Source organism: Emys orbicularis, chromosome 25, assembly GCF_028017835.1.
Source record: "Emys orbicularis isolate rEmyOrb1 chromosome 25, rEmyOrb1.hap1, whole genome shotgun sequence".
Lineage (NCBI taxonomy): Eukaryota > Metazoa > Chordata > Testudines > Emydidae > Emys > Emys orbicularis.
The window spans coordinates 7,550,503-7,576,120 of NC_088707.1; positions in this window are offsets into that span (position 1 = coordinate 7,550,503).

A 25,618-nucleotide genomic window follows, 5' to 3' on the forward strand; every position below is an offset into this window, starting at 1 on the left:
GGCCCCGTTGGGTGGTGGGGGTGGGGGGCCTGGGGAGTGTTTGGAGACTGGACATACAAGAGGGAAGGTTCCCTCTTTGGGGGCTTTCGGCACAGCAGTGGGGGGGGGATCCATGAGGGCTGGATGGCTAGTGAGCCGTGGAAGGAAGGTTCCTCTAGCAGGATGGGCCACCCTGTCGCCCCAGCACAAATGACCCCTAGTGGCCCCTGGGGGGGCTAGGAAGGCTGGTCTTGTGGCCGGGGCACTGGGCTGGCACGCAGGAGAGCTGTGTCAGTTCCCAGCTCTGCCAGTTCTCCTAGGCAGCACCTTCCCAAAGGGGAGCCGAGTTCTTTGAAAAAATTTGGCCCATAACCTCTCTGGGCTTCAGTTCCCCATCGGTCAACCAGGATGACTTTGGGCTCCTTCCCCGCTCCGTCTTGTCTAGCTGGACGGGGGCAGCCCCTCACTGCATGCATGGACAGCACCTTGCACGGCGGAACCCCATTCCCAGCTGGGACCTCCAGCTGCTCCTGCTACTGGCCAATGCCCCTTCCCCCCTCCCCTCCGCCCAGGAGCGGGTGGCCCCTCCAGCGTGAACATGGAAGCAAACAAGAAGCCCTCAGCTTTGCCGTGTGTCCAGAGGAACCAGACTCAAGCCCCGGCCGGCATTAAAGCTGCGTTTAAACCCTTAACTACAGAGTGGAGCGGGCAGCTGTCAGTGGCTCCCCCCTTTCAAATCACCATCATGAAAGCGCAGCTTCCTTCTCATTGTTGTTCAGTTCCTGAACCAGGGCAGCTTCCAGGCTGAGTCACCCAAACATCTGGAATCACTGAGGCAACGCGCCAGACCCCAAAGCCTCGCCGCATTCTTGCCTGCGTTCCTATTGGAGAGGCCCACGGGCCCCATCTCCCCGCACTGCACCCCCTCCCCTCTGCATCATCCCAGTCACCCCCACCCCAGCCCTGGTTTGGTGCAATGGGTCCCTGGCTCCTCCCCTTTGGGCCACGGCTTCGGCATTTCATTGGCCAGAGAGGCAGCCCCGCCTCCCCCCACACACGACCTGCACCACCACCACCAATGGCAAAAGAGCAGCAAAGTGAGGCTACAATCCATATATGGGCAAATGAAGAAAAGGTGCCGGAGCCAGGCCTCTGCCAAGTGGCATCTTGGAGGCAAGTCTAGAACAGTTCTAGCAGGGTCCACTAGGATCCCACCGGGAACGGAGGAGGGTGAGTCACCCTTGATTTGGGAGCCTCTGGAGCTCCCGAAAACCAGCCTGGATCTGGATCAAAACCATCTGCCCCGTTTTGTTTTGGCTAAAACCCCCTTGGGATGGGAGGAGGGGGAGACTGTCCCCTTCCCCAAGGGAGCTGCGACCGGGCATTTCTTTGCAAAGGAACCTCAGTTTTGCAGCTTGCTTCGATGCGCAAGAGCCCCGGACTTAGGGTGACCAGATTTCCCCCAGGGCAGATTGGCAGAGGCCCTGGGGGGGTTTCGCCTTCCTCTGCAGCGTGGGGCACGGGTCATTTGCTGGAAGATTCTCTGCACCTTGAAGTCTTTAAACCATGATTTGAGGACTTCAACGGCTCAGACACAGGTTTGATACAGGAGTGGGTGGGGGAGATTCTGTGGCCTGCGTTGTGCAGGAGGTCAGACTAGATGATCATAAAGGTCCCTTCTGACCTTAAAGTCTATGATTCTATGTCCCGATTTTGGGGCCTTTTTCTTATATAGGCTCCTATTACTCCCCCGTCCCGATTTTTCACATTTGCTGTCTGGTCACCCTATCCCCGGTCTGGGAGCCTTCCGGACGCTCGGCAAGGCCCACTGGCTCACCGGCTGTATTGACAGCAAGCCCCTTTGAGCTACTTGGAGATCTGAAATAAACCCATCAGTAAAATCAATTCTGCAAAAAGGCAAATGGAAAAACTAAAGGCCCGCCCGCCCTCCCCTCCCCTCCCTGGCATAAGCATGTGCAGCTCCGTGGTGTCGATACGTTTATACCACGCTCCCCGGGCCGGGCCAAGAAAAGTATGAGAGAAAACGTTTGCCCAGGTTGATTTAGCTGCTTAACAGCGAGTGCTGGCAATTTACCCTGGCCACGATTCCAACTGAGCACATGTCAAGGGCAGAGACGAAACGGATCCTTAGCAGCATGTCGTGCTGCAGCAGTAGCGAGGGAAACGCACCCCTCTTTTGGAAACTTGAGAGCTCAGGGGAGTTTTCCCACATCCCAGGGGGGTCACTGACCCCCCCAGCCCACCCCTTGGCCCAGAGGATCGGTTTGCATGAAATGTTTAGGGGGCATCTCGCCCCCCAGCCCCAAACAAAACTGCGAAAAGAGGAGGGGACAGAAAGGAGGGAGAGGGATCTGGGTAGAGCAGTTTGTTCTTAGGGACCGGACAGGTGCCTGGCACAGCCCCTTCTAGCAGCCCCTGTTGCGATTAGCGAGGACGAGGCGAGGCGGGCGGTGGGTGGAATCCAAGGCTGGAGGAGCTGGTGGGAGCCGGAAAAATCTGAAAAAGCATCGGAAAACAGAAACTGGAATGAAAGAGGCCGCAGCGCTTCTGGGCCAGGAGCCATCTCTCCCTGTGACTCCTAGCACGTGAAAAGAGGGAGCCGGGTGGCTATACATAGGAGGTGGAAAAGGCCCCTGGTGCTACCCAGGAGGGGAAGGTGCTGGGAGTTGGGGGCGGGGGGCAGAGAATCCATCCGAAGCTTGGAGCAACTAAAGGAAAATCAGAGCAGTGATCGCTAGAGGAGAGGGTTGGGGTTTGCAGCCTGGAATCGCTCTTACTGCCACATCAGCAGGAAGGGAGCCCAGCTCACAAAAATCACAGCAGGGGGAGAGGAGCCAAGGCCCCCGCAGCTGGGAGCCAGATGATGTGGGGAAAAAAACCCTGAAAAAGTCCAAAAGAAGAATTTGATTTGTTGGGTTGCGGGGGGAGGGAGGGTCTCCCCTTCTGGTGGCACATTTTCCCCTGGCCGTGGCGAGAGGTGCCCAACGCAATGGGGCTGGAGCCGGCTTTTCCCCATCATTGCTGGGAAGAGGCTAATTCACGGGCATGGTGGCCCAGTTGCTCCATCTTGGGCTTCCGCCGTGCTCTGTCACCCAAAGTGAGCCCCCTCCCCAGCCCTGCCTGGGCCACGCGCTCTGCTTGGCTGCGAGAAGGGACTCGGCTTCCCCCGTTCCCTGAGGCTGTGGCTTCCCCAGCCCCGTCCGTCAATGCGCCGCTAACCTGACCTGAACGCATCACCCGCTCCTGTGCCCAGAGAGGAATGTGGGTTCTTCCATCAACCCCTGCCCGGGAAGCACCCCCTTTTCCTAAGCCCAGAGGCTCCGTGGTCACTGAATCCGGGCCTTCCTCCAACAGTGCCCCCCAGCTCCATCCATTTGCCAAGCCCCTGCCCTGGGCTAGCAGAGAAAAGTCCGGCTCCACCGCCTTGCCTCCCGTGTCCCCTTTTCCCACTTGCTCAGTGGGTCTCTCTCCTGCCGTTTGCCCCTCACCCCCAGCACCTCCTGCCGGAGCAACGACACGCAGGGCCAATGCGTTGAAGGGGTGCCCCTCCCAGGGGGCAGCTTGGGTCTGCTCCTGCAGCTCCTGAAGTGAAACTTCCTACCCAGCCCAAGGCCCAGGCACCACCGATGGGCTACGTAGGCCTGTGGGACATCAGTGGCAGCCGCCCTTGTCCGGACCTTCTGCACGGGAGCGGGTCCCTGGGCTGTGTTCCCAGCTGGGTGGGCAAGTCCCTTCCCCTCTCAGCCTAGGTGTGTCTTGTCCATCTGCAGGGCAGGGAGCGTCCCTGGGGGTGTGGCTAAATTCACTAGTCTGTGAGGCGCTCGGACGCGACAGTGAGAGAACGCAGGAGTCCGGATGCCCACGCGTGACCAGCTCGCGCGGGGAGTTTACTCTGCACGCAGAAAGACCCTGGGTTTGACTTAGGGCCATAATCCCTCCCCTGGGACTTTCCCCAGAGAGGCCCAGCTGCAAGGCGGCCCGCACAATAGGACTGCGGACACTGGGCTAGCTGATGGCTGGCTCTCTCCTGCCCTGGTCGTCTCATCACACCAGCAGAGGGCAGCCCAGGTCTCTTCTCGGCCCTGTGTTCTGCACCATTTGGAAGCGGGGCGGAAGGGTTCTGAGTTTTCCTGGTTTGAGGCACGGAGAGGGGAAAAGTGGCTGACCCAAGGTCAGACCCCAAGACAGTGTGAGCAGCAAGTCAGCGGTCTGGCGGCTGCACCGTGCAATCTCTGCTGGAGAGCGCTCCTAGGGGAATCTTTCACTAATGTCCAGGCATACGCCAGACAAGCCCGAGGCCTGGTTTGGAGCCAGCCCGGCGAGAGCCGCGGAATCAGAACTCCCCCAAGCTGGGGGCTGCTGGGAGCTTTGGATCCCCGCCTGTTTCCAGGTGGAAACTTGGTGATGTTCAGTATCCGTCTGCAGGGTTTCGATGAACCCCATCCAGAGCCGGGTTTAGGGGCAGGCGAGCCTAGCACACAAATGTAGCGTCTTCTAGGACAGGGCTAAATCATGCATGCAAACTGTGCCTCAAAGTCACGAAATGGGCTACAAAGGCAGTAAAAATTCAGGCCTTCAGATGTTTACCAATGGGGGCAGGGGCTGAAGGCGCTCCTGGCCTGGGGTGCCATTTGGCTTAGGACCGGCCCTGACTCCATCAAGGCAAAATTCAAGGTGGGCTGACCCCAAACTGGGTCCCTAGCTGCTGCTGAGTGTCCCCCAGCTCAGGACTATGTAGAACAGGGGTAGGCAACCTATGGCACGCGTGCCGAAGGCGGCACGCGAGCTGATTTTCAGTGGCACTCACACTGCCCAGGTCTTGGCCACCGGTCCGGGGGGCTCTGCATTTTAATTTAATTTTAAATGAAGCTTCTTAAACATTTTAAAAACTTTATTTACTTTACATACAACAATAGTTTAGTTATATATTCTAGACTTATAGAAAGAGACCTTCTAAAAACGTTAAACTGTATGACTGGCCTGCGAAACCTTAAATTAGAGTGAATAAATGAAGACTTGGCACACCACTTCTGAAAGGCTGCTGACCCCCCAGTGTAGAATATCAGGGTTGGAAGGGACCTCAGGAGATTATCTAGTCCAACCCCCTGCTCAAAGCAGGACCAACCCCCAATTAAATCATCCAACCAATTTTTCCCCATATCCCTAAATGGCCCCCTTGAAGGTTGAACTCACAACCTGGGGTTTAGCAGGCCTATGCTCAAACCACTGAGCTATTCCTCCCCCTAGGAAAAGAAGAGGAGACCCCACATGCTGCCTTCTGGAGACACCATACGGTCCTGCTGTCAGGAGGTCATAATCAGCTGGGCACAGAAATTCCTTGGGAGAGGTGGGTTGTGAGGGAGGAGTGGGGGATTCGCTCCTTTATCTGCCTCAAACAATTGCCGGGCCTGCCCCAGCCAGGCAGCCGCAAACCAGTTGTGGCCTTTTCCCGGAGGTGCTGATCGCCGGAAAGCACTCGTCAGCAGCAGCTGTTTGACGGCAAGCAGGGCTGGCTGCGAAGTTCGGAGCTGGGGTCCAGACACCCCACGTTTCAGGGGAGTGGCTGAGCCTGGGGGGATCGGTGCCGGCGGAGTTTTGGTATCATTTGAATTATGGTCCAGGAGTGTCTAAAAGCCTCCCCCCGTGGCAGGCGTTGTGTGCACCCCTAGAAAGGGGCGGTCCCACCCAAAAGGGGTCACAGTGTGAATAGGCAGGAGGTGGGAAGGGTCATGCGGCAAGACCGGAGCTCTCCTGACTGCCAGCGGCTTTGCTTTTGAGAGCTGACCAGCCCCCGCCCCGGGCTCCGAAGAGCGAAGCAGGGTGCAGGATTTGGGCCCCCCTCGGGGGATCGGGAACCGGGCAGAAGGGTTGGGAAGGGGGTGTCACTAGGCCATGACCACCCTGCTTGTTCCATGTGGCTGAGTGGGAGGGGTTCTTGGCCAGGTGGGAAGAGGGTCCCGCGCTGAGTAGGTTGAGACCCACCAACGGCGGGAACAGGGCCAGATTAACCTTTTGTGGGCCCCTCTAGCGGGGTGGTCACCCCGCTCATGCCCTGAAGGGCTGGGCTGGGGCAGGGGAAAAGCTGGGCTGATTGGGGGAAGCAGCCACTGGTGGGGCCACACCCCAATCAGGCCACAGCTGGCTCTATAAGAGGGCTGAGCGCCAGAGCCTAGATGACCCACTCTCTCTCTCTCGCTTTTTGGAGAGAGGAGGGTCTGGCTGCCTGGAAGCTGAGGAGGGTACCTAGGGTGGAGCAGTGCTGGGGAAGGGCAGAGGGAGCTGGGGAGCTCCGGCCTAGCAAAGCTCCAGGCTGCAGGCCTAGTTAAAGGCCTACAAAAGGGTACCTGGGCTGCAGAGGGAGCAGGTCCTAACCCCCTTGCCGATGACGCGTGGTTTACAGACTGCAGTTGGCCGCAGGGAGCGGGGGCTAGGTGATGATTGGCAGCAGCCACTGAGGCAAGGTGGGTTTAGACGGTTGGGGGTTCCCCTGGGAGGGGAGACCCAGAGACGGTGGGTTGCTGCTGGGGGCAGAACCCTGAAGTAGAGGGGCACCGGGGTCCGGGAGGGACACGGGGGCCAGCGGCAGGCGAGACACCGGCCTGCAGAGGGCGCTCCGGGCTGGAAATAGCTAATTCCTGAGGTGACCAGCAGGAGGCACTGTGGCGCTGAGTCTTTGCCCCGCCACAGCCCCCCTGGAGGCAATGGAGCATGGCGCGGGGAGGTCAGTCCCCAGAGTGAGGGGCCGGCCAGGGGCATGGCATGGCAGGGGCGGCCCCCTCCGCCCGGCCCTGTGCTGCCAACATGCCCCTTCCCCTCGGGGGCAGGCCCATGTCGCACCATCCCCCGCCCAACATGAACCCCCCCGACTCCCTATGGCCAGAGGCCCCCGGACCCGCTATGCCCAGCACCCGCCCCGACCCCCTCCACAAATGCCCAGCGCCCTGCACACCACTACCTCTGCCCAGCGCCCCCTGCCCACAGCTCCACCACAACTGCTCAGCACCCCCCACAGAACCCCCACTCCCTAGTGCCCCAACACACACATCTTCCCCGCCCCCTCACAGCCCAGCACTCCCCCCCCCAGACCACCCACAGACCCACTCCCCCACGCCCTGCCTCCTGGCTGCACTCACCGGCCCTCTGGGAGGCGACTGTTTCTGCTGGGCTGAGCAACCATGCAGTCAGGGCCGGGAATCGCTCCGGCCACTCGGGAGTGGCGCGATCAGCCAGGCCATGGCCTGCCCCAGCCAGGCTCCCTCAGGACCCACTTGCCTGGAGGGGCCCAGCCCATCCCTCCCCCCCATTCTGTCCCCCCCAACTGGCCAGGCTTCTGCCCCAGTCCCAGGCGGCTCAGCTCCGGGGAGACAGGTGGGAGGAAGCAGAGACGGCCCAGAGCCGGAGGTGCACTGGGGTCCGGCCGGGGGGCACAGAGGAGCCGTCGGGTGGGGCCAGGGGGCGCAGAGGAGCCCTTGGCCGGTGGGCGGGCAGGCCGAGAGGAGCGCGGGGGGTGGGGGGCAGCAGGCTGGCGGGGTCTCAGGGCAAGCAGACCAGGCCGGGGCCCCTTTCTGAGCGTGGGCCTGGTGCCATTGTAAACTACCCAGCACTGGCCGGGATCACCCCTGCAGCCCAGCCCAAGGGCCTCTCCTGGCCCATCTCTGGTTCCTTCAGTATGTAGGACTCTTGGCCCATGCGAGGAGGGAGGCAGCAGCTGCCGCCTTCCTCCCCTGCCCACCACCCGCCCTCTTTGGGAACTGGGCGAGCTGGGTGGTTTTCACGGCTCCCTGCTCCCCCTGCAGCCTCCCCGGGACAGCGGCAGGCAGCAGCGTAGACTCAGGCTGAGGAAAAACCCCTTTGGAGACTCCAGGGGAACATGGGGCAGCAAATGCTTCCTGCTCCAAGAGGGGAGGGTGAGGGTCGCTGGGGGGTCCTGGCCCAGCCGCACCTCCTGGGCGCAGGTCAGCGACAGGCCTGGCTCCAGCGTTAGCCGGGGTGAAGGCGCTTATGTTAGTGATGGACGGGACTTGAAAGGCTCAAATGGGCTATGCTTCGAGGGGGCAGCGTAGCCCGGTGGATAGCGCACCGCCCCAGAGGATGGGGGTTCTGTTCTTGGCTCAGCCACCGGCCTGCTGGGTGACCTTGGGCAAGTCACTTCCCTGTCCTGTGCCTCAGTTTCCCCAGTGTAACAGGGGGCTTGTGATACTAACCGCCTGTGTCAAGCACATGGAAATCTGCAGATGACAAGTGCCGCACAAGAGCGGAGCGATTTTAGCCACAGCTTAGATGCTGGGCTCCGAGTCCTCTTCTTTAAGGCTCTGTAGGAACTACCCCAGCCTGCACCTCTGGTCCCCCTCCCTCCTGCCGCACCTCCTAATCGCTCCCACTTCTCGGTTTCGTTACTATTTGCAGGAGAGTAGTTCCTCGGAGGTCCAGATGAGACGTGCGCCCCACGGTTCTGGACAGCCCCACTGGGAGAGACGGACCCGCCCTGCAGAGGATAGCCACCAGAAGGACAAGGGAGGCAACAGAAAAATCAATAGCTCTATTTTACAGGTGAGAAATAGAGATGTGCCCAAGGCCAGGCAAGGAGACAGTAGCGGAGCCAGCAATGGAACCAGCTGCTGAGTCCCAGGCAAGTCCCTTGACGCCCAGCCACCCCTCCTCTGCAGGGCCCAGGCTGACAGAGGTGGTAGCAATGGCTGTATTAATTATCAGCTGGAGCTCTGTGCCTGCCTGGCACAGACCCGCCCCAAGCCCACTGAATTGATTGGCAGGGGACCAGGGAAAGCCCCTTCCCAAGTGGGCCCAATAAAATCCAGTTTGGGTTTTGCCCCCTTCTTCCAAGCGGATTCATCCCAATTCTACCTGCCCCGCAGCCCCGCAGAGAGACAGGGAAATCCCGGACTGGACTTTCATTCCCGCCAGGCACGGATTCAAAGAGCCGGAAGTCTCCTGGCGTGGCCGAGGGCAGTCGCTAAAGGGAAGGGAGAGGGAAAGGAGCGACCGTGGGCCGTGCCAAACTGGGATGTACCAGCCTAAGCACAACCTCTCCCCCTCCTCCTGCCCGGCCCCTCCCCCCAAAAAGCGCTGTGCTTTCTCCATGGGAGTGGGAGGGGGAAGACCTGTATTCGAATCCTGGCCCTGCCCCTCACCCGGTGCATCACCTTGAGCACCAAATTCCCTGAAGGTGGCATTAAAAGATTCCCATTCCCCAAGCCCCACAAGGGTCTCACAGGACAAGGGTGATCTCCTCGGGGCAGGGGCTGGCTTTCTGCTCAGCGTTTGTGCAGCGCCTTGCACGCTGTGGGGGCCGGGCCGTGACTGGAGCTCCTAGGGGCTACCGCAAGGCACCTAACGACAAGGAACCAAAGGGAGCGTCTGCCCCAGCCCGCAGGGCAGCCGAGCGGCTCTTACACTGGTCTGCCCTGCTGGGAGGATCTCCCACGGCTGGTGAAGCTTTAGAGCGCCTCTGCGCTGCAAGTCGAGATGTGATGGCAATATGGGCGCTACCCGGGCCAGCTCCAGTCCCCCTAGCCAGGGTGCCCGGCATGCTGCTGCGCTTCGCCGCTATGGAGTGAGTGAGATCAAAGCCGGCTCCGGTCTGTCTCCACCTGCTGCGTTTACCCCTCCCATCGCAGCGCAGACAGACCCTCCGGGCAGGATCTGGAGCAGGCGAGAGGCCTGGGAACCAGCCGGTCTCCCGCTGTTTCCTGTCCGCCTGCGCCCTGAGAGCGAGACAGGCCAGGCTCGCTGCAGCCGGCCCGTGGCTTCCCGCCAAGGCCGATTTTGCTTAGGTAAAACGACAAACTGTCTTTGTATGTTGCTGTTGTTTTGGATAAAGGGGAAGAAAAACCCAGCCCCGGGCGCCGAACCCATCTCACCTGCAGGAACCCCGGATCCCATTCCCAAAGGGACGGTCCCAGCCTCTCGCCTGCATTGCTTATCTCACTAGCCAGGGACGCCCAGCCACAGGGCACGTGCGGGGTGCACTACGGAGGCGAGGAGGAGGGGTTCTGTTGGCTCTGACAGAGACCACCCGAAACTCATTGCGCTGGTGGGCCGGGGGCCAGCTGCGCCCTCCTCTCCGCACACGCTCTGGGGCCCCCGGTTCGATTGGTGGGGCATTAGCCAAGCAGCAGAGAGAGGTCCCGAGCCTGCCCGGTGCTGCCAATCCAGGGCCTGATCCAAACCCCCTAGTGACTGCGAGGCAGATTTGGTGCAGTGAGCGGTTGTTTTCGCTGCCCTGTGGAGGGGCTGCGGGGCCTGGGCCGTGCTCACATCAGGCTGGGGCTGCCCTACCTTGCACGCTTCCTTCAGTGGCCCCTATGGGGCTTTGCATGGGTGCAGAAAAGCCAGGGTGCAGGTCTACCTTGGCCATGCCCCCTTTCCTCTGTGCTACCCACTCGGCCCCAGCTCCATCCTGGAACTCCCCAGCACCCAGGCCTGCTGGGTACAACCACCTGCCCTAGGACCCCTGTGTCCCAGCCTGGCTGGAGCAAAGGGCACGCTGGGCAGTGAGGATCCAGCCTCTTTGCTGGCAGCAGAAAACACTCAGCTTCCCCCAGGATTGGGCCCCTGGAGATGCAGCGCAAGAACTCGCTTTGCTTGGCTAACGGGCCGCAGGGCAGCGTCTCCAGGTGCTAGGGGGCCTGACCGCGGCTCCGGCCCCTCGTTCCCAGCATGGGGGGGACGGGTGTTAACGTTCAACCTCAGGACATTTCTATGTGCTGATGCCCCTCAGTCCTGATCCGTCCTATCCCGTCCCTGCCCCCCCCCCCACGCCCAGCTCTGCCGGTGCCCCTCAGTCCTGATCCGTCCTATCCCCTCCCTGGGCTCCCACCACGCCCAGCTCCACCGGTGCCCCTCCGTCCTATCCCCTCCCTGGGCTCCCCCCACGCCCAGCTCCGTGGGTGCCCCTCTGTCCTGACCTGTAGCCCCCCTGCCATTCCAGTCGTGGGATTTCCCCCTCCCGCCAGCTCTGCTGATGCACATTAATGCTGACCTCTGATCAAAGCCTGTTCCAGTCCTGGGGTCCCCCCACGCACACTCACAGCTCCGCTGCTGTCCCTCAATCCTGCCGCGTCACCCCCTCCCCATGCAGCAGGGAGCAGTCTCTGAAGGTTGCTGCAGTTAGTCACGGTTTGGGGGCGATCAGGCTCATTCCCACGGGGGGTCTGAATGATAAACACGTTTGCCCTGGTGCTGAGCCCCATTGGAACGGAGCCCCCACCCTCCAATTGCGCCAAGTTCAGAGCATTCAACTGCCGGGCTTTAGTTCAGGCTCACTGGCAGGTTTCAGGGACAGAACTGTAACCCTGAGCTTTCCAAACCGGTGAGTCAGGCCCCGCCCCCACTAAAAATCGCAAGATTGGCTTTAAAATCATGAGATTTTTCGACAGTGACCCATGTTGGGTTCTTTGTATTTGCTTCTGGGCTCTGGCCCTTTAGGGGCCAGTCACGTTTTTAGGCTTTTCTCCCCAGTCAGGGGGGCTAGAAACGTATTTTTCTATTTTAATGAATGCTGAGAGACACGTGACTCCAGGAGCTGGGGTTTTCAGCACACCTCATATCACGAGAGTCACCGACACCGTGTAACACGGGCAAAGTGCTCTTCGTGCTCCTGTCCTGTCTGGGCTCTAGAGCAGGGGTGGGCAAACTTTTTGGCCCGAGGGCCACATCGGGGTTGTGAAACTGTATGGAGGGCCGGGTAGGGAAGGCTGTGCCCCCGCCCCCTAGCCGCCCCTCCCACTTCCTGCCCCCTGACTGCTCCCCTCAGACCCTCACCCATCCAACCCCCCCTGCTCCTTGTCCCCTGACCGTCCCCTCCCAGGACCCCACCCCCTATCCAACCCCCCCGCTCCCTGTCCCCTGACTGCCCTCCCGGGACCTCCTGCCCCTTATCCAACCCCCCAGCTCCCTGCCCCCTTACCATGCTGCTCAGAGCGGCAGGCGCTCGCAGCCCCGCCACCCGGCCGGAGCCAGCCACGCGCTGCACTGCCCAGGAGGAGCAGCGGGCCAGAGCGCTGGGAGAGCGGCAAGGTGAGGCTGCGGGGGAGGGGGGCCAGTGGGGAGCATCCCCGGCCGGGAGCTCAGGGGCCGGGCAGGACAGTCCGGTGGGCCGTCGTTTGCCCACCTCTGCTCTAGAGGATAACAGCCTATTGCTGCTGCACGCTGAGGGAGGTACCCTTTTAGGCGTATGTGGTAGAGCTTGAAGTTGTGGCGCTGGAAATCCCGGGTTCAAATCCCGCTGCTGCCCCTTGCCAGGGTTATTAGAAGAAGGTCGTCTAGTGTCACCCCTTCAAACAGCCCCGAGCACAAGGGCCTGGCTAGGGCAATACGAATCATTCGTGAGGAGCTGCCTGTGAGCGCCAGATGGGCTCTTACTTGGGGCTTCATTAGAACTTCAGTCTTGGACTAAAAAAGGGGAAATTGGCCACATTTCTGCCATCCCCATCCGCCCCATGGGGGTAAGGAGCCTGCCCGCCTTTGGCGACGCGCTGCAGAAGAACCCGGGATTTGTTCTTTGGTTCATTCTCCCCCCGGTTTTCTACCCGCTGGGCTCGGTGCCTTGCAGCGTCGTCTTCCCACCATCCTCTGCCCCCCGCGACTCCTCACCCCCCAGGGACCGGGTGGCGAGTGCCCGATTGGTGAGCTGTGCGATCCAAACACAGAACCCGACCAGGCCCGGAGCACCAACGCCCCCGGTGACTGACCAGCCGCCCAGCCAACGTGAACAGGGCCAGGGGTGCAGAGGGGGAGCTGGGCTGGCAGGTTACAATGGCGGATCCTGAGCGGGCTGCCTGGGGGGGGACACGGCAGGGCACCCAATCCCCCAACTCTTGGGAGTTTCCTTCCAGCCACCAGCCAAATCATAGGACGTTGCAGCTTCGGGAGCCCCCCAGCCAGCCTGGGGGTGGGTCAGGGAACTGGGCCCAGAGCACCATCCTCAGCTAACGTTCTGGAGCCCCCAGCCCCAGCCACCGACCGAGGGCAGTCCCCACGCAGAGTGCCGGCTCCTCCGTCCCAGCCCAGCGCATTCCGATCAGCTGAGTGATGGAACAGGAGAGTCACAGGCCCATAAATCAGGGGGGCTGCTGGCCAAGGGAATGTGCCGGCCTCCTCCCCGGCCCCCTTCGCGCACGCCCCTCTCCCCCCTTCCTCGCTCTAGCGCGCGTTTAGCTTTCCTTCTTTTCCTGCCTCTCTCTCTCCTCCTCCCCTCCCTTTCTGTGCCTGTCTCTTTCTCTCTATCTAGGCATTTTCCCTATCACCTTTCCTTCTTTCCTTCCTTTTTTCATTCCTCTCTCCTTGCTGTTTCCCCCCCCCTCTGCCCCCACCCAGAGAACCCCCAGCGGAGCGCTGTCCTTCCCCCCCTCCGCTGACGTCCCTTTGGAATCAGGGCTTAGTGGCAGATTCCCACAGAGCAGAAAAAAACCCCACTAAGGCCACCACTAAGGAATCAGCTGCAAAAGCCATCAGCCACCGCTGAGCCAGCCCCAGCATGCGTTCACGTGGCAGTCGCAAATAATGCCATATAAGTAGGAGCATTGCCAGCAACTCGAGGGAGGTGATCATTCCCCTCTATTCAGCATTGGTGAGGCCTCATCTGGAGGACTGTGTCCAGTTTTGGACCACACACTACAAGAAGGATGTGGAAAAATTGGAGAGAGTCCAGCGGAGGGCAACAAAAATGATTAGGGGGCTGGAGCACATGACTTATGAGGAGAGGCTGAGGGAACTGGGATTGTTTAGTCTGCAGAAGAGAAGAGTGAGGGGGGATTTGATAGCTGCTTTCAACTACCTGAAGGGGGGTTCCAAAGAGGATGGATCTAGACTGTTCTCAGTGGTACCAGATGACAGAACAAGGAGCAATGGTCTCAAGTTGCAGTGGGGGAGGTCTTGGTTGGATATTAGGAAAAACTTTTTCACTAGGAGGGTGGTGAAGCACTGGAATGGGTTCCCTAGGGAGGTGGTGGAATCTCTTTCCTTAGAGGTTTTTAAGGTCAGGCTTGACAAAGCCCTGGCTGGGATGATTTAGTTGGGGTTGGTCCTGCTTTGAGCAGGGGGTTGTACTAGATGATCTCCTGAGGTCCCTTCCAACCCTGATCTTCTATGATGTCTGCTAATGACAAGGTCAACAGTGATTCGAGGATCTGCAGGATTTCAGGGAAGGGATGAATTACTCAGCGTGGGGTTAAGTGACGCAGAATGTGATTTTTTTCACTTTCACCCAAAGACAGAAAGAAATTATAGGTGCTCATCGAAAACAAAAGGGAAAGTTTCCTCTTAATGAGTCATACATTGGCTGTGGCTGAAAACGGTATGAGGCGTTGAGCTTTTTCCTAACTGCAGAAATATTTTTGGTCCAGTATTTTGAAAAATACTGAAAAATACGTAGCAGAAGCGGTGCCACTTCTGCATTTTCTCCACGTGCCACCAGAGGGCGACTCATCCAGCAAAACCAAAGAGCTGGTTGGAGATTTGGGGGGGGGGGGGGGGGAAACCTCACCAAAGAAGAACATTTGAAAATGTTTTCATGCAAAAATAGGTGGTCCAAATTTTGAATTTTGCAGAAAATTTCAACCAGTTTTAATGCCCGAAGGGCTGTCGACATTGACAGCCTGTTCAAATGGGGATGTGATAGGGATTATCTCATGTGCTGGGCTGGCTGTAACATGCTAGCTTCACACCTGTGAGATAACCGGCTAAAGGAAAGGAATTGAAGTGCTCAGTGGAAGTGAAACATTTCGATGGTCCCGGATCAAAACTTTTCGGAATTTTTGTTTCGTGGGAAATTTTGGCTTTTTGTTCCGATGGGGAACAAATTTTTTTCTTCGGGACGTTGGAATTTCCTAGGGCGAGGAATTCTGCTTCCCAACCAGCTCTGACGAAGACCAATATTTCGTGGCGTCAGCCATGACTCAGTGAAGCATTTATGGACATGCTCAACTTTCAACCCAGGGGGCAGCCCCAGGCAATCCACTGCTGGGGCCTGGCGGGAAGTGGTCACGCTTCAGATTGCAGGATTGCGGACTGTAAGCACTGCTGAGGACAGTTTAGTCCCCCCGGGCACCCAGAGGGCACTGCCATGACTGGTGTTACTAAATTGCCCACTACCGCACCACCCTGAGTCAGAAGTGTGTGGGGCACTGGGGGCCCAGCCGAGGGTCAGGGTGTAAGCAGAGCTGAGGAGTTCTGCCTGCGGCCCCAGCACATGCCCCCCCTTGTGGTGAGGCGCCCACTGGAGCTGTGGGAGCTGTGCCGTGGTGAGCAGGCCTGGCCCCTGCTCGAGCAGGTGAGACCATTCGAGGGGGGCCCGGACCTGCTGGTTTTCCTTTCTCCGCAATCTGTTTTCCCTCCTTGCCGGCCCAGACGCTCCCTGGAGCCCTTCTGGCATCTCCCGCCCACGCTTCCAGCTTCCCTGCCAGCCCAGGCTGGAGGCTGCAGCCAAAGTAGCAGCGTGAGCTTCCCCTCGACAGTGCCCAGCCTGGGCTTCTCCCAGCTCCGACCCAGGAGTTCCCCCTCCCCACATCCTAGGCAGCCCCCAATAGGGAGATGCCGGGATACTGAGGCCTGTGGGGGGAGCCCCACCCCATGCACCCAGGCTGTCAGGCCCCCTCCAGCCCATGCCCCGGCCCCTGCCACCCAGCTAACACGTGGGCGTCTGGAGATGCTCCAGTGTCCCGGCCGGCGTATGTGCCTCTAGGGGGCGCCACCAAAGCTGCTGCAGCCACAGACCCAGGAGGGGCAGAGCAAAGTACGTAGGGGGGAAACCTTGGCACTTAAGGAGCAGCTGTGGGGGGCTAGGCCCAGGCCTCCCATCTACCATGATCTTGTGGCATTTCCGGCCCACTGGTTCTTGGGTCTCCGGGGCCCCTCGGGAACCAAGCTTAGACCCCTGCCTGGCTCTTGCAGGGATCGGCGGGTGAAAAAAACGGCGGCTCCCCCCACACCATGCATGTGCAGCGAACTCCAGCTCCCCTGAGAGCAAAGGGCTGAGGACACCCATAACCCTCCTCCACCCCCCGCCAGTCCAGCCCTGGGATCCCCACCGCCCAGAACTCTGCCGATGCCCCTCAGTCCGGCCCCGCAGCCCCACCTGCTAGCCCAGTCCTGGGGGCTCACTCCCAACCTGCAGACCCCCTGCTGTCACTCGATCCTGCCAAGACACTGCCCCCTCCCCCCCGCCGCTTGTGGATCCTTTCCCCCTTAGTCAGGCAGCCCTGCTGGACAGGCGGCCTGGGCCAGGCTAGGTCGCGTGATCCCTGTATCGCTTTGGTCCTGAAGCTTTTCTCCCCTTCAGAGCCCAGGGGCCCCCCAAAGTTCTGGTCCCACTCACACTCACACCCCGGAATCGAGGCGTCCCAGCTGGATCTGGCCCCGGCCCAGGCACCGGCTCGGCTCGGCTCGGGCTTTGGGGGAGTCCAGCTCCTTTGCCCTGAGGGTGAACCCCCCGTCCCAGGGTGGGCACAGAGACCCCGCCAGCCCTGCCTCCCACTGCCAGGCCAACGCTGACACCTTGTGGGGAGCCCCTGGAACTGCCACACATGTAGGGTCAGGGCTCAGAATTGTGTTCCCAGCGCCTAGAGGAGCCAGGGCTGGCTCTGCTCACGGATCCCTGCTGGGGGAGGTGGAGGGGGGTCGCTCACCTTGGCTTGAACCCGAGCACTCAGCTTGGCTTGCACAGGAACTCACCGGCATCCTCTCTGCTGCCCCCACTCCGGATCCGCAGTGAGAACAAACTGGACTGGCGGGGGAAGCCGAGAGGCCGCACCCTGGGGCAACCAAAGGGACCAGGGACATAGACCCTGCAAGGAAGAGGCCCGTGCGCGTCTGACGGAGCAAGATCAGCAGCCGGCTCCGGCTGGAGGCCCCCACGCGCTCTGCCAAAGTGCCTCAGCCCTGCCCCGGACAGAGCCCCCGCCGGCAAAGCGGGCAGCTCTGCCCCCAAGACCCATCAGTCCTCGGCTGAGCCCACTGAGAGGAGCTGCTTGCTCCCATGCCACAGCGGCTGTTTGTTTTCCTTCGCTGCCGTTCCTCCCCCGCTGCCGAGATGCCAAGGGGAGTTTGGGAGCCGGGCCAGGCTGGGAGCCTCGCGCAATGTGTTCGTGTAAACACAGCCGGTCGGTCCGGGATGTTTAATAACAAGGGATCAGTGAGCAGTGGCAGGGCTGGGGGATAAGGTACCGGGCCGGGACTCAGGAGAACCGCAGTCATGTCCCTGCTCCGCCACAGACTTGCTGTGTGACCTTGGTCAAGTCACTTACTTTCAATGGCAATTGGGTTTTGCTGCGCTCTTTGGAAAGCTCAGCCTTGATCTCCCCCGATCCTTTGATTTGTATTACTAGAGCCCCCGGGAGTCCCCGTCCTGGCCCAGGCCTCCGTGGTGTTAGGTGCTGTACAAACACAACACAAAAAGATGATCCCTGCTCTATTATAAGGTCTTTAGGCCCTTGGTTGGCTCCTGCTCCATTTCTGGCCCCTGGTGCACGTCTCTAGGTGCAGGAGCTCGCCAGGGATGTTCCACTGAAACGTTTTCAGTCGAAAAATTCTGATTCATTGCAACCGAAACTGACGCAAAACAGGGTCGATTCCACCCTGGCACCCGACTGGAAAATAAAGCTTTGAAATGAAAAATGGGGGTTTCCTGGTTGGGCAGCACGTTTCAGTTTGAATGGTTAAGCTAAGGAGGCCAAAGACAGGTTTGAAACCAAAGGCCAATGCGAACGAAGTGTTTCAGACTGATCCAAGCGAAGCCCTTCATCGGCCCAAACCAAAAACAATCGCTTTGGGTTTTTTTCCAGTTTGCAAAAATTGCTGCCATTTGAACTTTTCGGCCTGAGTCACGGTGTCTCCCGTAACGTCCACCCAGTGCCCCGTGCGACGGAGCCCGGAGCTCACCCAGGTCTGCTCGGTGCTGCCGTCAGCGAAATGGGGACACTGAGGCTGAGGCCTGTAAATGTGCCTGCTGATCGGGTGGGGGGGCGGGGACAGCTTGAGCGCAGGCGAGGGGCAGAGTCGCTGCCCGAGGCCTTTGCTAGGACGTAGTGACCCCAACCCTCCTGCTGCCCCCACAGCCGGGGGCCTGGAAGGAGCTTGGGTCACTCCCAGCCCCTCCCGGGGCCAGATTCTCTGCTGGTGGAAATGACGCTGCTTCATGGCCGTCAGGGGAGTTGCTGCTATTTACTTCTGCAAGGCATTTGTCCCATTCGCATCACGTGAGAGATTTTTTCGTCACCCCCCCAGGTGTCCCCAAAGCAGGAGACTCAGTTACCCAGCCCGTGCCCGTCCCCCAGTACAGCCCAGTTTGCCCAGTCCCTGGGTTACTGTGGCTTTAAGAGGATTGAGCTGCACCCAGGCACTCGGGGGATGTGGGGGGGGGCCGTAGCAAACCCTGCCCGGCTGACTCACTGCCAGGGCCCTGGCAGCTTTGCTGGGTGTTGAGTGAAGTGGGGATTTGGCCCGTCCCCGGAGCAAAGGTTGCAAAGGAGCGAACGCAGCGGCTCTGCCTGAGCGGGCTGGGACCGGCCGCCTGACTGCGGGGAGGATGCCCCCACCCCGGAGACCCCCGGCCCACCTGCTCCTGCTTTGCCTCTTTGCCAGTTTCCAGCAGGTAAGAAGGTGGCAGGGGCAGCTGGCGAGAGATCGCAGCATGGGGTATCTGCTCGCTTCTGCACCTGAGACTGGGGCGTCTCCGGACGGGGCCTGGGGCCTTCTTCACCCCAGCTTTGTTATTGCCTTGAGAAGGCATGTGGCTTAGCGGTTAGAGCGAGGGGGGTATGGGCATCAGGACTCCTGGGGTCTATTTCCTGCTCTGGGGAGAATGTAGTGTGGTGATTGCGGTGGGGGTGGGGGACAAGGGGCATCTGGACTCCTGGGTTCTATTTCCCGCTCTGGGGAGGATGTAGGGTGGGGAAGGGGGATCAGGGCACCCGGGTGCTATGTCCCACTCTGGGGAGGAGTATGGTGGGGATCCAAGCAGGACCCTGGGAGTCTGATGGAGTCTGGGAGTCTGGGACCCTGGTGCATCTGATAAAGTGGGTTCTAGCCCACGAAAGCTTATGCCCAAATAAATTTGTTAGTCTCTAAGGTGGAACAAGGACTCCTCGTTGTTTTTGCTGATACAGACTAACTCGGCTCCCCCTCTGAAACCTGGGAGTTAAGATTCCTGGATTGTTTCCAGCTCCAGATAAGGAGTGTGGTCTAGTGGTTAGCGCCAGGGCCCAGGACTCCTGGGTTCTACTCTCGGTTCTGCCCCGATTTGCTCTGAGACGTAGATCTGGTGACAGTTTCTCTGTGGCTCTGTTTCCTCCCCAGCGGTTAGCAGCCCTCAAACTGCGCAGGGCTTCCCAGATGCAGCCGGGCCCCGGAAATCTCCCTGCCCGGGGGCTGCTGGGAGCAGCCTCTGCCTGGTTTCGATTCTGTCTCACAATGTGGCGTATGGTCAGAGAAATGACGGCTGCGATGTCGCCACCTCCTCCACCTCTGCCCCCCAAGTGCCACCCACTCGCCAGCGCCGCCAGCTCCTCGCTCGCTGAGCCCTGGCGCCGCTGAGCCTGCACCAGTCCCCGCAGGGGCGAAATCCTTCCGCTGGGGAACTCGGAGCGACCCGGGGGAAAGCCCGGAGCAGCCACCGCAGCGTAGCTCTGCTGCCCCCGGCTACTCCACGCTAGCTCCCCAAGGGGGCGCGCTTGTGCGTCTACACTGCCTCCGGGGCTGGGAAGGGTCATGCGTGCAGACGGAGCCGCGCTAGCCGTGCTCGGCAAGCTCGCTACGGCCTGGTCCACGCCAGAGTTAGGTCCTCGCTCACCGCCTTAATAACACCACCCCGCGGTAGCGAGGTCAGTGGAGACGCTGCGTTACTGACCGCGACGGTCACTGGCTGTCGGGAGCTGCCCCACGCTGACAGCACAATCGGCACAAGCACTGCCAGTGAGGATGCGCCCCGCCGCCCCACAGAGCGAAGCGTGGCCACGAACATGCGCTAGCTAGGGCCCGCGCCTTGGGAGAACGACATCCGCACGAGCAGGGCTTTGCCAGTCCAGCTGCTAACCCAACGCTAGCCCGAAGGCACTGATCTGGGCCCCGTCGGGGGCTCACAACATTCAATGCAGTCAGCCGCCCAGCCAGTGCAATTATCCCCATTGTACAGGTAGGGAAACCGAGGCACAGAGAGACTGAGTGACTTGCCCAAGGTCACCCGGGGTAGCAGTGGCAGAGCCTAGCTAATGCCCCAACCCCGAGCTACCCTCCCTCTGCCCAGGCATTTCCAGCACTTGGCAACTGAGCAGATGTGGCCTCAGTGAGGGGGACTCAACAGGGCCCCTTGAGCCCCTGATCTCTGTGGCGAGCTCTCCCCCACTACAGGTTAGCAGTAGGGGGTCTGCAGCTGGTTCATCGCCAGCCCGTGTGCAGAGCGAATACCCTGCACCCCACAGTGTCTCAGGCTCCGGGGCCTGGGTAGCTGGAAGTCCATGGCTTGAGTCATCCTCCAATCCAACCCCTGACGCCCCCTGCTAATGCCCGGCCTGGCTCTGTTCCCGGTCTCCAGCCTTGGCCCGCGGAGAGGCCAGGCGTCCGTCACGGGATCCCCGCAGCTCAGCACCCCTGCTGCGGTACACGATGGGGCGGAGGGGGGATAAACCCTGCCACCCACCACCAGTCAAAGTGCCAGGACCGAGTCAGGGGCTAGTGACTTATTTACGACGCGTCACGTTCTTCCGGGAACCCCGCTCACGCCCTGATGGCGAAGCCCAGGGGCAATTTCAGCCCGAGGGATCCCACATCCCAGGACAGGCAGGGTCTTTGCGGAGAGGGGTCCGTGCTCTTCGCGTCTGCTCCATCAGGAAGGGTTCCAGCATGATGCGTGTATCTGGGGATCGCTCCCAGCACTGAAATGCAGCCACCTCTGGGCCGGATCGTAGCAGCACTTTAACAACCTGCCGCTACACAATTAAGGCCAGAAAGGCAAGGAGGAATTAAAGGAACTAGAAGGGAATTACCCATGTTGGAATTTGGCCAAGACACCAGGGTTTGGGCTCTTATTCACATGAGACGTGCCAGAGAGCTGTAATGGCCAGGAGCAGTACAACCTCCATGGTACGGCTCATCTCAAAGAAGTCAGATCACATCAGGGTTGGGGGGGAGGGGGCAAATGGTAAAATTGGCTCCAAAATTAATAATAACTAAATAATCCAGCCTCATTCTTAACTTGGCCTCCTCCTCTGAGGCCCTCAATGCGTTTTCCAAGCGGAGGGGGCCTCACTGCCATTGCACAGATGGGGAAACTGAGGCACAGAGAGCCCACCTGGCCTGCTCTCACTGATGCTTTCTCTCCCTCTGCAGGTCTCGCCAAAGATTTTTCTCCTCTGTGGGATCTCCTTGTAAGTTCTGTGCATCCTGGTCCTGCCACTCAGCCCCGTCCCACCGGCTGGTGCTGCCCCACCTCACTACTGCCCCCGCCTACGGGGCATTATCCTTCCCAGGCAGTATCACTGTGCCCAGCTGTCACACCACCCGCCGTTACCCCCCCAGCCACCAAGCCACGGTCACAGCCCTGCCCCAGGGGGCCTGCAGAGCCGTTAGCCATAGCCCGGGTGGCTAGCGATCCGGGGTGCTGAGTCCCCGTTCTACTGGGGCCCCCTTCACACCACTCTGATGGAGGGAAATGAAAGGGGGCAAAAATTCTCATTGGGATTGCCCCCCTCTGCAGGCCCCTCCCAGGCGCGTGGTGGTGTTGACTGCACAAAATTCCCTGTTACTCACACACTCTAGGGGCACCCACCCTTACCCAAGTCCTAGGGCTCAGGGCGTAACCCTCACCCCTTCCTGGATCCTAGCGCTCCGGGTGAAAGGCACCCACCCTTACCCAAGTCCTAGGGCTCAGGACGTGCTCCTCTGCGGGGTCTTTTACCAGCAAAAGAGCCTTACACAGCAATCTCCTACATAACCTCTATTTACTACAATCACCCAAACCAGACGGCACACGCTACACAGACAGTGCTCACCACGCCCAGTAAGACAGATGGACTTTTCTTGCTGGCCGGTCAGCATCAGGGCCACCCGGGGGCCTCCAGTTTCTGCCCGGTGTTGTTGGCAGAGTGTTGAGATCTGGCAGCTCTGGTCTTTGGGGCTGTGTCCTGGAGTTGGTTCCCAAAGAGCTTCCTTTTGGTCCCCAGTTTATATAGTGAAACTTGAGTCCCACTTAGCTATACCTGAACCAATCATTTTACTAACCAATCCCAACAAAATTCTCTAACCAATCCTACCCCACCACCTTAATTAATTGACACCTAGCAAAATGAATTATATAACAGGAACAACCAAAGACCCAGCCAGATCAGACAGACAAACAATAGGGGAGTGGGGACCCTAATGACAAAACAATAAAGAAATGCGGATTTCACAACCACAACTATAGATAAGTGATTCCTTGCCAGACAGGACGCTATCAAACTAAGTTTTCTTTAACCAGCTTAAGATCTGTTTCTTTATCTGGTGATAGTGGGTGCCATTAGGACAGGGTCCAGGGGCAGCGCCAGGCACCAGCGCACCAAGCGTGTGCCTGGGGCGGCAAGCCACGGGGGGGCGGCCTGCCAGTCGCTGTGAGGGCGGCAGTCAGGGTGTCTTCGGCGGCATGCCTGCGGGAGATCTGCCGGTCCCGCGGATTTGGCGGCGGGGACGCCGAAGGCGCAGGACCGGCGGACCTCCCGCAGGCATGCCACGGAAGGCAGCCTGCCGGCCGTGCTTGGGGCAGCAAAATACATAGAGCCGCCCCTGACGGGGGGGTCTCCTTCTTAATAGCCTGATATTACAGTGTTTTAATGTAATTTAGATGGAGTGTGAGGATGTGACTTCCTGCTTCTTAGCTAATAGCTGCTGCTCGTCCAATCTGGCTGCAAATGAAGGCTTTAGGCCTTACAAGATGGCTACAGGAAAAGGCCTTAGCCTTACAGTGGGCGGGCGCCACACCCAGCCACTGGCACACACGGTGGATCGGTGGCATGTTGGGAGCATGCTGCCCTGCGGCGATTCGCTGCTTCCCAGGCCAATGGGACAGTGAAGGTCATTTACAGCAGCCCTGGGGCCGCTCTAAATTACACCTGGGACCGGGCAGCACCCTGCTCGGCCCCAGAATAGGGAGAATGCAGAGTGGGCACAAAGCCAGCACTTCCTCTGGCACTGCCACAGATCGCAGGCCTGGGGTCACTGGGAATCAGCCTTGGCCCCCTCTCTCTGCTAGGTGTTCGGGAGAGCGCTGCTGTGATGGTCAGTGCTGTAGCCTACGCCCAGGATTCAAGGAGGGGACGACTAACGCGTTCGGGTAAGAGTTAGAGGAGTCCGGGTCTCTCGATCCGCATCGACTCCGGGCCTCCCAGCCCCTGGAGCGGCAGGGGAGCAGAGATCAGGCTGAGCACATGGATGGCCCGGGGGAGGGCAGGGGTTGCTGGGTCACTTGGGCCCAGCGCTGTGGGAGGGGCCGTATTTCGGGGACTCTGTCCTCCAGAGAGGGGTGGGTTAGGGGCCAGAACCAAAGCCCCCGGATGCCAGTGGCCGCCTCACCCCCAGCCCGTGACTGCACCTGGCCCTGCCCTCTGCAGCCACGTGTCTCTCTCCCCACAGACTTGTCTTCATCATCATGGGCGTGATGATAGGGGGTGGGGTCCTCTTCACGGTGTACAAGTGCTGCAGGAACTGCACCGCGCTGCACGAGACAGAGGGCATTGAACCAGCGCAGCCCCACGTCCCACCTGCCCCCAGGACGGCCCCTCCCAGGTCTCCCTCCCAGCAGCCCCTGGAGGATCCCCCACCCTACAGCGAGGTGGGTTCCGTCTGTCTGCCCGTGGAGCAGCGGGCACAGGCCGTTTGCTACACCCACTGCCAGCCCTCCACCAGCTGGTGCAGATGGGGGAGCAGGGCTCGGATGGCAGCGTTGGCCACTGTCCGGTGCATTGCTGGCTCCCCTGTGCAGCGCTGAGCAAGCCGGCTTGATTGGCTCTGGCTCCGAGTCAGTTCGTTGGCCTTAATAACGCGGCCCGTTTCTAGCACCTTCCCTCTCCGGATCCTGCTCTGGGCGGCCCCCTGCTCCGATCCCTGGCCCCAACTCCCCTTCCCGAGCTGGGGATAGAACCCAGGTCTCTCAGTCCCCCGCTCCGCTCTACCCACTAGATCACACTTCCTCCCCGGTGACCCCAAACTTCTCTCGGCTGCGGGCTCGTTGGGGCGCCGGGCAGAGCTGTCTGACACTCTTCCGTTCCTAGGTGGCGTTGAAGCCATTCCTGTACCCGCTCCCTGCCATCCCGCCGCCCTGTTACAGCAACGTCGTCATGGCAGACCCTCTGGCAACAGGCGTTAACCACCAGACCACGCTCTAGGGGGCGCCGCGGAGCTCGCCACCTGCTGGTGTCACCTTGGGGTGGTGGCCATTAACAAAACCACCCCCCCCCCGCGCCAATCTCTCTCCAATGATTGCCATGATAAGCCACCCCCTGCCATGGGGGCACCAGCCAGGCAGGGGCAAGGGCACCGTTGCAGGACATTCCCCAGCAGGGCTGGAGACAAGAGACCGGTGCTAAAGCAGGAGCCCCTCCCCATGGACTCCGCCCTGTGCCGCGGACCCCAATAGGGTGGGGGTGGGCGTGAGGTTGGGGGCTGCCGGGGCTGGGCTGGGAGGGTCCTTTGATGCAGTATTGCAGGGGACAGAGCTCAGGCTGGTTGAAATACGGGCTCAAAGAGGATGCTGACGGAGGGGGCAGCTGGGCCTGCTCTGAGTGGCGTTGTGACCCCGCGTGCCGGGGCCCAACACCACTCAATTATGGCCCGGCTGCCCCTCTGTCAGACACGCCACTCGAATATGGCCTGGCCGCCCGTTTGATTCAGGGGCAGTTGGGCCAAATTTGAATGATGTTGGAACCTGGCATGTAGGGTGGCAACGCCGCTCACATCTGACCCCGGGGCCCCTCTGTCACGCTCAGCCCATCAGTTTTGAAGCCAATGTTGGCAACCCTAATTCAACCCCACAGCTTGGCACCATCGATCATGTGTGGTTTGGGGGGGCGGCGGCAGGGCGGGGGCTGTGAACTCAGAAATTCTTCTGAGCCCTCCGCAGTGGGTCTTTTGCGTCATGAAAGGCCAGTGGCAGCAGAGCTCCGTGGCCAGTGCTGGATGCTTCAGAGGGCTGAATGCCACCCCCGGGGTATTGTATTGTGCAGCAGGTGGGGAGATTCCTTCCTGACCCCCAGCAGGGGCTCAGCCCAGGCCTTGAAGCATGGGGATCACTGGTCCTCATCTTAGCAAGAATCACTGGGGCAGATGCGCTTCACAAGATTATCACCTGGTGATTCACGTGGGGCACCCAAAAATGGCCGTCAGCATCCGCAACTTCAGCCAGGGAGAGGTCGGGGGTGAGGCAGGCGCTTCCCCATGACTGCCTCCTGTGGGGGTCTTGCATCTTCCTCAGATGGTCCTGCCCCTGCCCAGCCAGAGACAGGGGCCCGGGCTGGCCTCGGCTTGGCACTGGCTGAAGTTGCGGATGCTGACGACCATTTTTACATGTCCCGCTTGACTCACCGGGCGATAAGCTTGATAATCAAGCCGTGGGGTTGAACCTCATTGTCTTTCAAAA